The sequence below is a fragment of the Prosopis cineraria genome, unplaced genomic scaffold (genome assembly GCF_029017545.1).
Source record: "Prosopis cineraria cultivar Desert tree isolate PC_DT_omini unplaced genomic scaffold, ASM2901754v1 PC12, whole genome shotgun sequence".
Classification (NCBI taxonomy): Eukaryota; Viridiplantae; Streptophyta; class Magnoliopsida; order Fabales; family Fabaceae; genus Prosopis; species Prosopis cineraria.
In genome coordinates, this window is record NW_026555343.1 from 28,692,013 (window position 1) to 28,709,134 (window position 17,122).

Here is a 17,122-nt window from a genome sequence, read left to right on the forward strand (position 1 = left end):
AAATGAGAAAGGAAGGAAACGCACAAACGGGAGAGAGAGAGAGGAAGAAGAGAAGAGAAAGGGAGGGAGTTAGGCTTGGATCTAGGAGTCTTTGCGACCGTTGCGAGCTCGGCTACACGATAGGTAAACTCCCTACTTCAATCCTCTTCTCTTTCTCTTGATTTTCTTCAATTTTTGGAAGAGGAATTTTTGGATTTTGATCCCAAGGCTTTATTCTTGTAAGCTTTTGTTTCTTTGGATTCTAGGGAGCATGTTTTGAGTTTCTATATAGTGATCTAATGTTTTGAGTGAATAATTGGATGAAAAGAGGTGTTTTGGGCACAAAATAAACCTTGAGAAATTGGGTTTTTGCTCCTCAATGGTTTAAGCCTATTGATTTAGTTATAATTTTGCTATTTGAGCCCAATAAGATTTAAATTAAGGTTTGGTTTTCATTATAAGGGCTAATGGTGAAAGTTGGTGGCACTAAGTAAGGTTTTTAATTGATTAAAAAATTATATAAATTGAAAATTAGCCTAGTGATGGCTAATAAATGGTTTTGGTGGTTAAGTGATACTATGTGAATGGTTGGTTTAATATATGGACCATTAGGGTGGATTATGACTCATTGACCTAAGTTGTGTGGTATAAGTTATAGTCTTCATTAATGCTATTTGTCATGATAAGTGATGTGGATCACTTATATGTTGTAGAAAATTGTTGGTGGAACTTATTGAGAAGTAAGGAACAAGCCGAGCCCTATTTTGTACAAGGGAACCCTTTTAGTACCAAAGGGTTGAGGTAACAGGGGAATTTATATTTCTTATTACTTTGTTTTAGCTATTTTTGAATAAATATTACTAGTTATCATGCATTACATGTTTTAAAAGATTAAATGTGCTTTATAAGGGGTTATGGGGTACTACTTTGATTATAGTGCAAATATGTTTTCTAATTGTTTAATAACAATGTTTTTATGGAAATGAGATTTATAAATATTATACTACTTTAGAGTGTTGAATGGTCAATACTCAGGAAAGGTAGACAAGAGTAAAAGGCATGATCTCGGTGGGAGTTCACCAATGAGAAGGTGTGGATTTTTGATATTCTATGGCACACTGTCAGTACTCAGTGTTGTCTTACGTATTGTGGGCTCAGTGCACTAAAGTGGTTAGTGTATTGAGTGTTCGACACCTCTCAGTGGGGGAGGGAATCCGACATATGAAGTGTGAGGTTGAGTGCCTAGGCCAAGGTAGCCCTCACATGGAGAGTAAGTCGGGCTGGCTCTGGGAGGGAGTTAGCTTTGACTGCTCAGGATTCACGTCGAAGGGGCATAGGCGGTTCGGTGGATTAGATCATGCCTTAGATTATGTTTTGTGCCTGTGGAGGTACAAGTAGGTATAAGGTTTACCTGCGAGTTAAAGAGTGCCAGGGGGCATTCTGTTGGTCATGAAAGGCCATACCGGCCTAGGTCATGCATTCATGCATTTTAAATGGCTAAATTATATACTATGTTGAATTTATTATTCATTTATTTAATTATGGCTTACTTTGTAATAATCAATATAGATTTCACTGTTACTGAGACTGTGGTTGTCTCACCCCTTTCTTTTCAATATTCTAGGTCCAGGCGAAGGATCCAGTGGTGGACGGGGAAAAGAGCAAAGCTAGGGGTTTGCTTGTGATTTGTAAAGAACTGCAACCCCTTTCTTTTGAGCAAATATATTGTAATGTATTTAAGATTAGGGTGCCAGTAGGATATGATTATGTGTGTGTGTGTGAATATGTGTGGATTGTGTGCTTGTGTATGAATTTTTGTCTGTTTGCAGACTTGTGGCTAGGAAACTTGGTTATGGTGTGTGGTTTTGATGGATTTACTTAGTAGACCAAGTTTCTATTACAAGCAGATCTTTATTTTGATATATATGTGATTTTATAAGCAAATGCAAAGTGGTTGCATTGCAAATGGTGTGCTATGGGAAAACATACAGCTTGGATAGAGAGAGTGGGTGCGTGGGCCCCACAAGGAGCTCTGAGCCAAGTGAAAATGTTTAGCATATGTATTTATATAAATACATGGTATTTGGATTGATTTGTGACCACTCTTGTATGATTTGTGCATTTTGGGGGTTTAGGGTCCATTTTAGGAAATGGCACCCGGGTGGTCAAATTTTGATGTATGGGGGTTTTCCATCATTTGAATGTTCTATCAAGTGTTTTTAATCTTATTTGACGTGTCCAAAGTGTTTCCACAGGTTTGTGACCATTAGGATGGGATTTGGACAATTTTGAAAATGGTTTTTTACCAAAAAGCTGCACTTTTGCGGATTTCTCTAAAATTTGGGTCACAAGTAAAACCTTTTATAAGCTTCGTGTGGGCTTTGGAATCACGTCGATCGGATATCGGACGGAGAAACGACGCACTCCGAAATTTGGTCTGGAGGTGCTGTCATGACAGCATTAAATTGCTGTCATGACAGCTACAGTGTTGATTTTGTAACCTGCACAAAATTCAATCCGTCCGTTGGATCTTTTCAAAATTTAGTATGCTAATAGTATTCTTTAAAAGTGACATGTGGGCTTTAGAATCACTCCGATCGGAGGTCAGATGATGAAATGGTGCACTCCGGAAGTTGGTCCGGAAGTGCTGTCATGACAGCTTTTTAGCTGTCATGACAGCAAAAATAGTCAATCTTTTAACGTATCTAATTTTTAATCCGACCGTTGGATCTTTTTGAAATTTGGTACACTTATATACCCTTTGAATGTGACGTGTGAGCTTTAAAATCACTTCAATCGGAGGTCGAATGACGGAACACCGCCTCTTGGAAGTTGGCCCAGGAGGGCTGTCATGACAGCAATAAATTACTGTCATGACAGCATCTTTTTATTCCATTTTCGTCTAACTTGCTTCCGTGCGCTATAGGTAGAACCTATAATTATTTTTAAGATTTAAATGATTTATTTCTTAAGTTGGTTAGAGGATCAACTACTTAACCACACTTAGTTTGTTTGAATTATGTGATTTTTGGATAACACTCAAGGCAAGTGTTACAGGTCATCTTTTGTTTTGACTTTAGGACGCAAAACATAGGTAATTATTAAATGGTTTATTAATGTAGAAACTTTTAAAATTTTCATTATATGTCTTCAACCTCTTAGAAAACTTAGCTATATTAATGTAGTTATAGACTTCTTGTTAGTATCACAAAGCTGTTTCTTTTTATTGTATAACTGAATTGTTTGTAAATTGTTGGACTGGTTGATATATGTTATTCAATCTTTTGTATTGGCTCAAAAGTTGGGTAAATTAATTTATGAATTTTGTTTTTAAAAAATAACATTAGGTGGCATTTCTTCCTTGAAGAAATGTCACCTAATGTAATTTTAAAAAAAACCAAAGAGGTGGCATTTCTTCAAGGAAGAAACACCACCTCTGTAATTATAACAATTTTTTAAATATCTGGAGTTATTAACCATAAAAAAATTTACAATTGTGTTATGAATAAAAAAATAATATAACAAATAGGTGGCATTTTTTCAAGGAAGAAACGCCACCTCTGTTAAGCTGAGTTTGAGAGAGGTGGCATTTTTTCCTCGAACAAACACTGCCTCTGTTTATCCGAGGTATGAGAGAGGTGGCATTTTGTTCGAGGAAAAAATGCCACCTCTCTAATTTAAAAAAAATAATCTAATAGAGATAGTGTTTGGAAAACTAAATGCCCTCACTCTCACGTGAATCTCGTGGTGTTTCATTAATTAATAAAACGCCACGAGATACTATTATAGCTTTGAAATTTATAGCATTTATTAAACACCAAAAAATTAAAATTTCAAACGCCACCAAAGCCTCTTTTTGTAGTAGTGTAATTCCAACAAAATATTATGAAAAAACTTGTAAAAAAATAGGAACAACCAACAATTATAAATTAGACATAAAATATAAATTAACAAACACACATAATGTAATAAAGGAGTATGTTTTAGAAATATTTTTATATTAGCTAAAACATTGAGTGAACATGTAATATTAGGCACGCCCTTTTTAGAGCTAATATCTCCTTTTAAGGTAGATCATCAAGGAATAATAACAAAAGTAGCACGAAAGAAATAATCTTTGAATGGGTAAAACTACAAATAATGAGAGAAATAAGAATGTCAAAACAAGATTCTATATTTAGAGTAAATTCCATATATAGAAAACAAAAAAAAATAAAGTTTCTCAATATAGAAATACATTATAAAAGAATTCATGAATAGAAAGCCAACCTACAACTAAAAGAAAGAATATAAAAAATAAAAGAAAAATTTGAAAAAGACATTTGTGCAAAACATCCAAATGCTTTTTGGGATAGAAAAAGACATATAATTAGAAAAAATAAACCTTTTAAAAGAAATAAAAATTATAAAATAGACAAGAAAGAAATAATTTGCTATAAATGTGGAAGATTTGGTCTTTTCATTTTTTATTTTGTAGACTGCTACTGCCTTGGTTATCTCTTGAGCTAAATTTATTATTTCATATTCACTATAACCATCTAAGTTCCACTCATATATTGATGTTCCATCATAATGAGAGGCTGACATGGTGTATCTTTCTTCAAACTATAAATCTAATAATGTGGGTATAGGATAATAATTTTTTTATGTTTTTACTATTTCTAAAAGGGAAAATTGGTCAAAAAGACCAAGTTGAAAAGGAAACTAGTCCCATGGACTAAAATGCTTCTAAAACATAAAAAAAAAAAAAGTAATAAATAAAGGAAGAGGCTATTGAGGTTTTTGAACATTGTAGCATTAACATCTTGCGTGCGCCTGAGCATGGTGGTCCAATGACCATCTTCGACCGAGCATAGTGGATGAAGCCATCAACGGTTAAGTATTACTTTTTTACTCTAGGGATGTAGAAAAATGTTCTATTTTTAGAGTTGTTGCTTGGTTCAGCCTTGTTTAGACACCATTGATAGATGCTCTATTCATGCATTTGAAAGTAGGGGAGCTCTTGTTCGATGCAAATGTGGTTCAACTAACTCTTTGTCTGTCCTCTAACATCCATCTAGCTTTAAAAATTCTTAAGACACTTTCTCTGACTTGCAAATAGGGCTTCCTTTGAAGTTTGAAACTTTAAAAATTTGAAGTGATACTTACAACATAAAGTATAAAAGCATCAATAGAGAATGATTTTAGGTTGGTATGATTGTGTTGTGATGTAATTTTTGATTCACTGCCAAACATGACCTCTAGTACTCACACCAAACATTAAAAGCACATGACAATGTATTTCTCTCATTTATGAAGCTTGTGGTTCTTGGTTTTTAAATATCTTGTAGAGTAAAATGATTAGTGTGTAAGAAAATGAGATATATTGCTTCTTCACATAGGCAAGAACATTGTGATAGCTTTAAAGGGATTTTTATATAATGTTGGGATAGCAAGTGGATGAATGGTAAGAGAAGGAACCAAAATTTATGAACTAAGGGGAATCATATTTCATGCCTAGGTATTAAATTGGAAGGATTTATCATCAAGTTTGAACTCATAGACTTGGACAAGCAGATTCTAGTAGATGTAGAAGGTCATAAAGCTATAAGGCAAGTAGTAAAGTATAATTAGAAATGCATATGCTTGTACATACTACAAGAAGCATGTGACTTTGGACATGAAGGATAACCATATTTGATGGCAATTTGACAAGGGTATAGATATATAGGTGTTCAAGGTGCCATAAATATAGGGCATACCAAGTGAAGTGCAAGAACTAAAATTCGAGTTGACCTTAACTTTGACATATATACCTATTCACCTGCACCTTTAGTATATAGTAACTTTTGATAGATCTTTTGGTGTATTATGAAGTATACTTATAGACATCCCCCTTACATGGCTTTTGTATAAGGTAGTATGTAGGTTAACAAGTCATGATGTTGTCCTTACCCCATGATATATTTTTTGACTTGGGGTGCCTTATAGTCTTTTTGTGTCATTTAGTTTGTACATGGCAGATTGATAAAGCTACTGTGATGGAATTAAGATCGTTTCTTTAAAATTTATATTATTCATATTTTTCCCAAACATGTACTTATTTTTCATGGAAATTTTAGTTGTGTTTCCTATCAAATTCATAAATCCTCAGTTGTCAATCCAATAATTACATGTAAGAACTAACAAATTTCATGTAAAACCAACCCACAGATAGTACCCTACTGTCATTGCCACTAAATTCCATGTAAACCACTACTCATTACATGTAAATCAATATAATAAAAAATGTGTGAGGATGCCTAAATGATAATATACAGTAATCCCTAGTAGATTACATGTAAACCAATCACACAAAGAGGATGCCCTTATGAGTAGCCCAGAAATTACATGAAAATGGCTATGGTTTAGATGTCAATCAAAAGGTAAAGAAACTCACGATCATATTTGAGGAATTATTTACATGTAATCCCTATCGAATTACATGTAAACTAGTCACACAAAGAGGATGCCCTTAGGAGTGGTCCAAAAATTATATGAAAATGGGTACGGTTTACATGTAAATCAAGAGATGAAGAAACTCACAATCATGCCTAAGGAATAATTTACATGTAATCTCCTCTAGATTACATGTAAACCAATGACAAAGAGAGGATGCTTCTATAAGTGCTTAAGAATTACATGAAAATGCATGTGATTACATGTAAATCAATAAATTAAGACCTCTTACACTATAATCCTTACACTCTAGCCAAAAGACTTGCACCATAAGCAAGAAGCCTTGTACCTCAAGTCTTAACAATTTTCATGCAAATCTGGCCTTGGGTGCAAGACTTCTAGCATGAGGTGCAAGCCATATAGCTTGAGGTACAAGGTTTTTAGCTTGGGTGAAAGGGTTCTAACTTAGGGTGCAACCCTTCTAGATTTGGCTTAATGTATAAGGGTTCTAGCTTGAGGTACAAGGCTTTTAGCTTGTATGCAAAGGTTATGTGTTGTGCTATGGAAACATTAATTTACATGTAAATTTTAGGGATTTTCATATAAATCTAGGCTTAGGTGCAAGGGTTTTAGCTTTAAGTGCAAGCCTTTTGGCTTTGGTGCAAGGGTTCTAGCTTAAGGTGCAAGCCTTCTAGCTTTAGATATAAGGATTTGGCTTAAGGTGCAAGCCTTTCGACTTAGGGTGCAAGGGTTCTGGCTTGGGTGTAAGGGTTCTGGCTTGGATGCAAGGTTATGTGTTATGTTATGATAACATTTATTTACATGTAAATCTTAGGTTTTCATGTAAATCTAGGCTTAGATGCAGGGGTTCTTCTTGAGATGCAAGCCTTTTAGCTTTAGGTGCAAGGAGTCTAGCTTAATGTGTAAGAGTTCTAGCTCAGGGTGCAATGATTTTGGCTTGTGTTATGGCAAGATTGATTTACATGTAAAACTTAGGCATTTTCAAGTAAAGTTAGGCTTAGGTGCAAGGGTTTGAGCTTAGGTGTAAGCCTTCTGGCTTTGGTGCAAGGGTTCTGACTTAGGGTACAAGACTTCTGGCTTAGGGTGCAAAGATTCTGGCTTGGAGTGCAAGGGTTCTGGCTTGGTTGATTTACATATAATCACATGTAGTTTTCATGTAATTCTTGGGCATTTATAAGGGCATCCTCTTTATGTGATTCATTTACATGAAATCCAAATTTGTTTTCATGAAATTCTGAGCCACTTACAATGGTGTGCAATTTGTGTGTTTGATTTATATGTAATTCGCTAGAAATTATATGTAAATTTAGGTGTCAATCATGCTAGTAAGGTTGTCCACTTGCTGATTTTCATGAAAACCATTGTGACTTTCATGTAACTTTGAGCCACTAACAAAGGCGTGCTCTCTATATGATTGGTTTACATGTAATTGATAGGGATTACATGTAAATTATTCATCAGATATGCTTGCATGTTTCTTTACCTATTGATTTACATGTAAAATGCAGCCATTTCATGTAATTATAGGCCACTACTAGGGGCATGCTCTCTGTATGTTTGATTTGCAGATAATCCCATAAAGATTACATGTAAATTTGGCTATTAGTCATGCTCACGTGTTTGTCCATCTACTGATTTACATGTAAACTGTTGTGGTTTTCATCTAATTTTAGGCCACTCACAGGGGCATCCTCTCTGTGCATTTGATTTACATGTAATCCCTTAGAGATTATATATAAATTATTCCTCAGGTATGCTAGCACATTTTTCCCCATATTAGTTTACATGTAATTAGTGGTTTACATGTAATTTACTAAACTATTCCTCATACATGCTTGCAAATTTTTCCCCATATTATTTTACATATAATTCATGGTGTTTTATATGAAAATTAGTATCATTGACAGTAGAATTTACATGAAATTATTCATTATTATCATGGACTTTTTAAAGAATCACATTGAAGGCTAATTATATCCACATTTGGTATCATAAATATGAGAGTGTTGATATACATACATAAAATCTATACATTAAATAATTTATAAAAGCATGTGTCTAACAACATTTGTATATTATACTATAAAATCTATGTTCCCTTCCAAGCAAGAAGGCTCCACTATTGCTAATTGTAACCCATGTGTGACGTCATGAGTTTCCCTATAATCAACAGTAATGGGATTCACTTCAGCACCAGCTTCAATTTAGCTTGGATCCTTGCATTTCACATTAGCCCCATGCAATCACTCCCTTCACTAAGGTCATCTCTATCATGTACATTACTTGTCTTAGCTCCTATTAACCTCATTGACACCCCCTCACATTTACAGTTCAGCTTTTGCAAACCTAACATATTTTCTTCATTTGATTCATTAATAGCTAGACTAATACAATTCCCTAATTTTGATTGCAGCTGTAACATCCTCTTGGCAGCAGCATTACCAAGTGATCCCATTATTCGGCTACATGCACAATTCATTTTTTGCACCAAAGGCACAAATAAGGCCATGGAATATAAATAAAAATGACATATCAAGTATAATACTCAACTTAAAATATATCAAATATTTAAACTTAGGGTGTAGAAGATCACTAGCTTGATTGTCCTTCTATTGCCCAGGTTTCATAGGTGCTTCATGTGGCATAGATTTCATGGGTGATTTAATTGTTCTAAGTGGTGTGGGTATAGTACATTCCACCTCTAATGCAAGACTTGAAAACCAGACCCCTTGTACCCTCTCCTTCTCCTTCATACTAGCTTAATTTATCTTCTTTGTCCTAATAGAGTAATGTATCGCTTGACTCAGCAACCTTACTACCATCTAAGGGAAGTTTTAAAGAAACATAATCTACAATCACAAGAGGTAAAAAATGTCATATACACAAGGTAATCAACATGTAAAAACAATCAAATTATACTATTTACTATCAAAAAATAGAGGCAGTCACCAACATATGATTTGTTTTCACTATTAGATGTAGCTTTCCTGTATTGCTCAATCTCTCTCATTAACTCTTTGACAACAAATTCACTCAAATTGTAGAAAGTTAGAGTTGTTTTCCTATAAGAGATGATCTTTACCAACTATGAAGTCACTTCTCCTCTCATAGGAGGACACAAAAGCATACCCAAACACATCATCTTTATCACCTCTAATGATCATGTTTTTTTTTTTTGAAAATCTACACCCAATATACTTCCTTTTCAATGCATTATATAGCTTGCCTTCTATGAACACTGTATTTTATCCGGACATTTTTTAAAATTTAACAAAAATAATAATAAATAACAAAAAAATATAAAAATACAAAAATGCAATTTAATCCTATTTAGGATTATATTTTCAAAACAAAAAATTTTAATTTAATTGATAGGGTTTAGTTTTATTTTAGATAATCTTTTATTGGTTAGGATTTTATTTCTCTTAGTTTATTAAAATAATTAAAAAATATAAAAAATAAAAAATGAAATTTAATCCTTTTTAGGATTATATTTTCAAAACAAAAAAAATCTTTAATTAATAGGTTTAATTTTATTTTAACCTAGATGATCTTTTGTTGGTTAGGATCTTATTTCTTTTAGTTCATTAAAAATAACTAAAAAATAATAACAAGTACAAAAACAAAATTTAATCCTTCTAAGGATTATATTTAAAAAAATAATAATCCAAAAAAATTTTAAAAAAATAATCTTGCTTAAATTTTTAAAAATCTCTCTCAAATTATCCCAATCATTCAGGAATATTGGGTGTCTACTCTTGAGAGTTAACTTTTCTCTTCTTAAACTTTATTTTCATTTATGTGTGTGTGCGTGCGTGTGAATCAAATTAATCAAAATTATTAATTAAAAGCAAAAAAAAAAATATATAGGCTAGACGAAACGCTGATGGAATAGCGTTTCATCATAGCCTTAAGGGGCAGAGAAACACTCGGTCAAATGCTGTACGCAGAAGAAGAAAATGCAGAGAAAGAAAGTAGAAGGAGCACGTACTACAGAATAGAAGAAAAGAAGCCACAAACGGAAAAGACGAAAGAGAGACAAAAACGCATGCGTAGAGTACACATGAAACCAAAGCTATAGACGCATGAAGAGAGCAGACTTTTCGACTAGACACATGAGCATAAGAGAAGACCAGACGAAAACCCAGTAGAAAAGAAGAAGGAGAAGAGTAGACACCAGTCGAAGACATAGAAAGGGCAGAGAGAATGTAGACTCACACAAAAAAAAGTAGTCTGGCACGAACGAGAGAGGAGGAGACGTGTGCACATCATTCTATAGCTTCAATGATAAACCAAGCTCTCATGAAAAAGCTAATGCAAGGAGACCAGATTTTTACTGGGAGAAGGAGGAAGAAAAGGAGAAAAGAGAGAGAGCAGTGACCGAGTGGAGGAGATGGCAAAGTGGGAGAGATGAACGAATGAGAGAGATGAGGCATTATGAGCATCCCACGTCACTACTTGGAAGGTAAAGCAAAGAAGCATCAACCCATGAGTCTCCCAACCTCATCGACAATATCATTTGAGAGAGTTAGTGAAGCAATGATAGTTCCTTCAAGCTCTTACTCTCTGCTGCCACATGTTTGCTTTGATGCAGTTGAGTTCGTTTGTCAAATGAGTAAGGAGGAGTTGAAGCTTGTAGCAGGAGTCGAGAGTTGGAGAGGTACTGAAAAAAAACAAGAAGAAGGGGAGCATAGGCACAAACACAATAATGGGAGGAAAGGGGAGACTGAGATAAAAAAAATAAAAACAGAGGTAGAAGTAGAGCGAGACAAAGCAAAAGTTGGAGGGCGACTGAACAGAGACTGGAACCGAGAGAGCGAGCAAAAGAAAATGCATAAACAGTAGCATGCATGCACACGTGGGTTTTTGGACTGAACGAGATCATCATTTTCTTATTCCTTCAATCACACGAGTTTGGGATGTTTTACAAGCAACAAAGAACCAAAAACACGTTCAAAACTTGAGGTTGAGGTGATGAAAGCATTGTCTTGAGAGGAAGAAGAATGCATACTTGGAATCACAAGCTGCTTAGGTAATATTTAAATTATATCATCTCCCTTAATCTAGATTTATTAATGAACATAACATATATATATATTGATAGTATTATGAGTATGAACTAATCCAGATGTATGTTTAGATATTAAAAAATTCAAGAATAAAATATTTTTATGTAAAATTTAGAACATATCTGAAAGGTGTTTGACAAAATAAAAAAAAAAGAAAGCTTGTGAGAATATTGTTGATAATTTGTGGGGTGATTGTGGTTTGAAGCTGCGTCTATCATAGTTATGATCTTGCAAAAAGTTTATGCCAAATCTGAATTTTTTTTAAAATATATCCTCAAGTTAAAAGAATAGTGAATTGTCAAAATAGTTTACTTTTCTATTCTTTCCATTGCCTTTATTGCATGAATTGTTTAACCAACCATAGTATTATGCACCGACTATAAATGTAAATATTTTAATTATCTATTTGTCGTGTGAGATTTTAAGAATCTCCATAGGCATTTAGAATGATTTCATACCATATATATCAATAAGATTTTGCAGGTATGAAGATCAATCTTGTAGGTATTTATATGAGTTTCAAATAACCATTATTAAAATTAGTTTCTTTTTATAATAAATATTCAAGTCTCATGTGAGATTTTAAGAATTCTCATAGAGAATTAAATTAAGTGCATTATCGTGTGGGATAATAAATCCTCGCAAATATCATGATTCTCAATTTACATACTAGTAAATAAATAAATTTTGTCTAATTAGATCTTTTAGTCACGTGAGATTTTTTAAACTCCGTAGACCTTTAGGATGATCGTACTAGCGCGTGAGTCAATAAGGCTTTACAGGTATAATGAATAAAATTTCTATATTTAAAAATATGCATTGTATAATTACACATTAAAATATATTTACAGTTAATATTATTTAATTCTTTTATCGTGTGAGACTTTGAATCTTTGTAGATATTTAGGATAATCTCATATCGTGTGAATTAATAAGGTTTCGTAGATATCAAAGTAAAACTTATATGTTAATATACGTTCCAAAGGCCCATCATTAAAATTAACTCTCCTTTATAATCCAAATTAAAAATTTATTTAAGTCCCATGTGAGATTTTAAGAATTTTTATAGAAATTTAAATTAATCACATCATCGTATGGGATAATAAGTCCTCACAGATGTAGTGATTTTTAATTTTTATAATAAATAAATGATGTTTGTAAATAATCACATAACACAAATTTAGAAAATTAATTAACCAAATTAATGTATTTAAATTGTAATCACATTTACCGACTATATCTTTTAGTCATGTGAGGTTTTTGAATCTCTGTAAACTTCTAAGATAATCATATTATCATATGAGTCAATAAGACTCTACAGATATAACGATTAAGTTTTTAAAATATATATAAATTATATATTAAATTAATTAAATTAAAGATGTATTTAAATAAATTTAATTTCTTTATCATGTGAGATTTTGGAATCTCCGCAGATATTTAAAATAATCATATTGCCATATAAATTAATAAGGCTTTGCATGTATGACAATTAAAAATCTTTAAAATATATATATACGTGCTTAAATAAATTATTACTAATACTCAAAATATAAATAAATTAAGTTATTAAACTCTTTTATCATCTGAGGTTTTAGGATCTCCACAAATATTTAGAACAGTTGTATTATTGTATGAGCCAATAAGGCTCTGCAGATATAGCGATTAAATTCCCAACCATAAAATATACAAAAATAATTTTTAAACTCTTTTCTTTTCTTTATTCCAAAAATTCAAAAATTGATAAAATAATTAAAATTAAATTACTTTTTGCAATTTAAAGTACACATATCAAAATTTCAGAAATTATTTTATTTTCAAAATGGTGAATTATTTTTAATTAATTTCTCTTCAAAAAATATTTTCACCAATAATTTTCAAGCTCGAACTACGTGGACTTTGATCCCCATCATAGGGTACGTAGGCCTCAGAATCAGATTCTGAGTCAAGTCCTCCCTCATAAATAAATAAATATTTCTCATTTAATTTTTATCATTTTTGTATCAAACACATGAATATAAAAGGGATAATTAAAATAACTTTAAAACTATATTAATATAGTACAACAAACTTTAGGTAATCATTCTCACGAATGGGTATTATAGGGTGCCTAATACCTTCTCCACATTCAATTGACTTTCGAACCTATTTTTTGATTTCGCAGACCATCCTTATTCTCCTTTAACTGGTTTTTCAAGATTTCCCTCAAAATTTTGATGGCAACTCCTTGTTCATCCGGTTCCCGTCCCAAAGGCCAGAACCTCCATTTGCATGCAGTCCGCACTGCATTTTTCGAGTGCAACACCTTCTATAGAAAGTTCTTTAACCACCTCCCCTCCTTCTTTAGGTAGGCCCATAAGTGTGTGCATGTCATTGGCATCAATTTGTCACTCAGTTAGCATTATTGATAGTGTTCCTGCTTTTGGGTCATTTGCTCTCAACAAACTTCCATATAAAGCATGATTTATTTGCACGTACTTAATGTCAAGGAGCTTGCTGAAACCAATTACATTGGCCCTCACCTTAAGACTTTCACTTTGTTTGACATGTTCAACCACTTTAATAACTTGCTTAGGTGAGCAACACGTAAGCAATCTCTCTTTTAATGCTTCATTAGATAAACACATGCATACTCTATGATTCCTTTCATCTTCAGCCATTTTGTTGAAGTGTTTTCTCTCTTTCTCAGACATATTTTTCTAGCCTTATCTTGCTACATTTGTAGTATTTTGTAGACCCTTCACCTTGCCTTTAGTTTTCAAGTCATGTGAATAAATATGCAATCCATTAAGCCTCAAACGACATGCATCCATTTTCTAAACTGTGATTGCAAATTACCAAATATATAGATTACAGTCCTAGACAATAGCATAAGATAGGGTCAAGTGTTACTTGAAGACAACTCAAAAAATGTAAGCTTGTGTATTTTATGGGTGTTCAATTTACATGTAACTGGTCACAATTAACATGTAATTTCCTCATGGGCATGTTAGCATGATCCCACATTATTTTACATAAAACCCATTAGACATAACAAATTTACACACCCCGCTATGTTTATGGATTAATTTACAATAAATTTTTGAAGAGTACTAGGTTCAAGGAAATTGGAAGTTTAGGGTCATTCTCAAATATGAATGGAGACAAGCTAAGTTTAAATGAGAACACAAATTTCACTTAAGTTTATATGGCATAAAGAAGAGAAGAAGCAACTCATGACACAAGGAAAACCAAAACCATGCTCTCTCAGAAAAAATGAAAGCTTTGACACACAATGCTTATCTAGTCGTCACTCAGGCCACCGACACTCTGAAATGCTCAAACTCATCTCTCAAGACTCATCAATCACAGGTCATTCGATTAGGGCATCGTGAGAAGAGATGTGGTTGTCATTCTCAAAACTCATTACTTACAACTCACTCACAACTCAGATAGCCATTAATGCTTCCTTGAAAACGTCCCTCACCACTACACTATAGTCTTCTCTCATTCAAATTGTGTGAAAAAAGAAGGAAGAGAGGGTGGTTCTATTTTTAGATTTCTTTGTTTAAGATAGGGGCATTTTGGTCAACACAATAGAAAGTAAAATGAATAAAAAATATAGCTTGGTCATTGAAGAGAATTTGGTGCCTGGGACTAATTTCATTTTCAACTTGGCCTTTCTAACCATTTTCCCTTTCTAAAATCATTTCTTTTTATTTTATTTATTGTTAAGTCTTCTGTTGAGATGTCTTTTTCCTATAACATTTATTCTATCTTTATTTCTATCTTTTAAATTTAATGTTTCTAATTTTCTATTTATTTCTAATAGTAAATTTTCTATGAATTTATTATTTTTATCTCTTATATCCCATTTTCCTAGATTTATTGTTTTAGCTTATTCAATTGGTATGGCTTCATATTTGAATATGGGTCTCATAGGGTCTATATTGTTTAGTTTAATTGTTTCTTTATTTTGGTTTTCTAATTTATTTTCTATTCTATCTAATTGTTATCCTATAGTGTTTAAAGTTATATTTGTATAATTATTTTGTTGTATAGCCTTTTTGCAGTTCTTTATTTTCTTGTGGATTGTTTATCTTTAAAGGTGATGCTATTAATTCATTTTCTCCTATACTCACAATAATTTCTTCTAATGGAAGATGTGTTGCTGTAACTAATACATTATTTTTACATCTCCAATTTCTTGTTCTAGTTGTATTAATATTATAGAGGGATGATTAATTTTTGTAACGGGATTAAATATTTCATTGTTATAAGTGTTTGTTTCTAACCATTTAAAGAAATCTATATGATCGTTTAATTGTTTTAATTCTGTATGATAAATTTCTCTAATTTCTTTGTCTAATATATCTCTTATTTTTATTAAATATTATTTTTCAAATATCTTGATCTTGTATTTTATCTATAATTTCTATTAAAATTTTTAAGTTTTCTTTGTCTAATACATTTAAATTTTTTACATTATATGTACAACTACATATTCCTTTTCCTAAACGCTCTTCTTCATCTATGTCTATGTTATAAGTTTCACTAGTAAAGTCTTTGTCTTGTATGTTTAAAATTTTTGTTAATTGTTCTTCTTCTTCTTCTGAATAATTTTCTTCTTCGGAATCAGACTCATAATCACTTTCTATCATTATTCGTATTTTCTTCACTTATTTGTAACTCTCTAATTTTATTTTCTATTTTACATTTATTAGAATAGATCAAATCTTCCACATTTATAGCAAATTGTTTCTTTCTTGTCTGTTTTATAATTTTTATTTCTTTTAAAAGGTTTATCTATAAGTTTTCCTAAATTTTTTCAGAAAATATTTTTTATATTTTTCATATTTTCTAGAAGAATATTGTAAGTAGTTTCTTTTCTTCTTATTTTGTCTAGAAGGGGCTTGAATTCTTTTCAAATCTATATTGTTCATAAAAATTTCCTAATTTTAATTTTCCCTGTTTTGTTCCATTATATATTTTCTTTTGCATTTTTATTTCATTACATAATTTTAATCCTGCGGTGTTAATAATATTTATTATATGCCCATAAGTTAATATACTATAATTTATTATTCCTATTTTTTTTACAAGTTTTTTCACAATATTTTTTATTATCTTTAGGAGCGCTTATATACAAACAAGTATATATGCGTGATTCCGTTCATGAATGGGAGCCTGCGTCTTTATGCGCACGCACATGTGTGTGCATGAAAATAGAGAGCGTACAACTACAAGCCAGGTGACCGAATTGTAGCTTTGCAGAGTCCTGCTTTCTGTCATTTTGTGCTTTAAAAAAATTAAAATGCATAAAACTTCCTTAATTTTGAGTTAGTTGAGTGACCTCTCACCTTTAAACTTTAAAATTAACCCCTCCTGACATTTAATTTTTTTCCCCAAAAACCACTCTATCAATGCATATCATATTAAGAAAAGTCACATTAAAATTTACGTGACATTTTATGTATGTCAATAATAAATATATAAAAATTATATTATTTTTAAAATATTTTCTTCTGTGTTATTTTTAAATATTCATTTTTGTATTAGTTTTATCCATTTTTTTATAAATGGTGCATGGTTTTCTTATTATATTAAAAGATAAATTTCTATTCAAATAATTATTATCAATAACAACTTTTAGATTT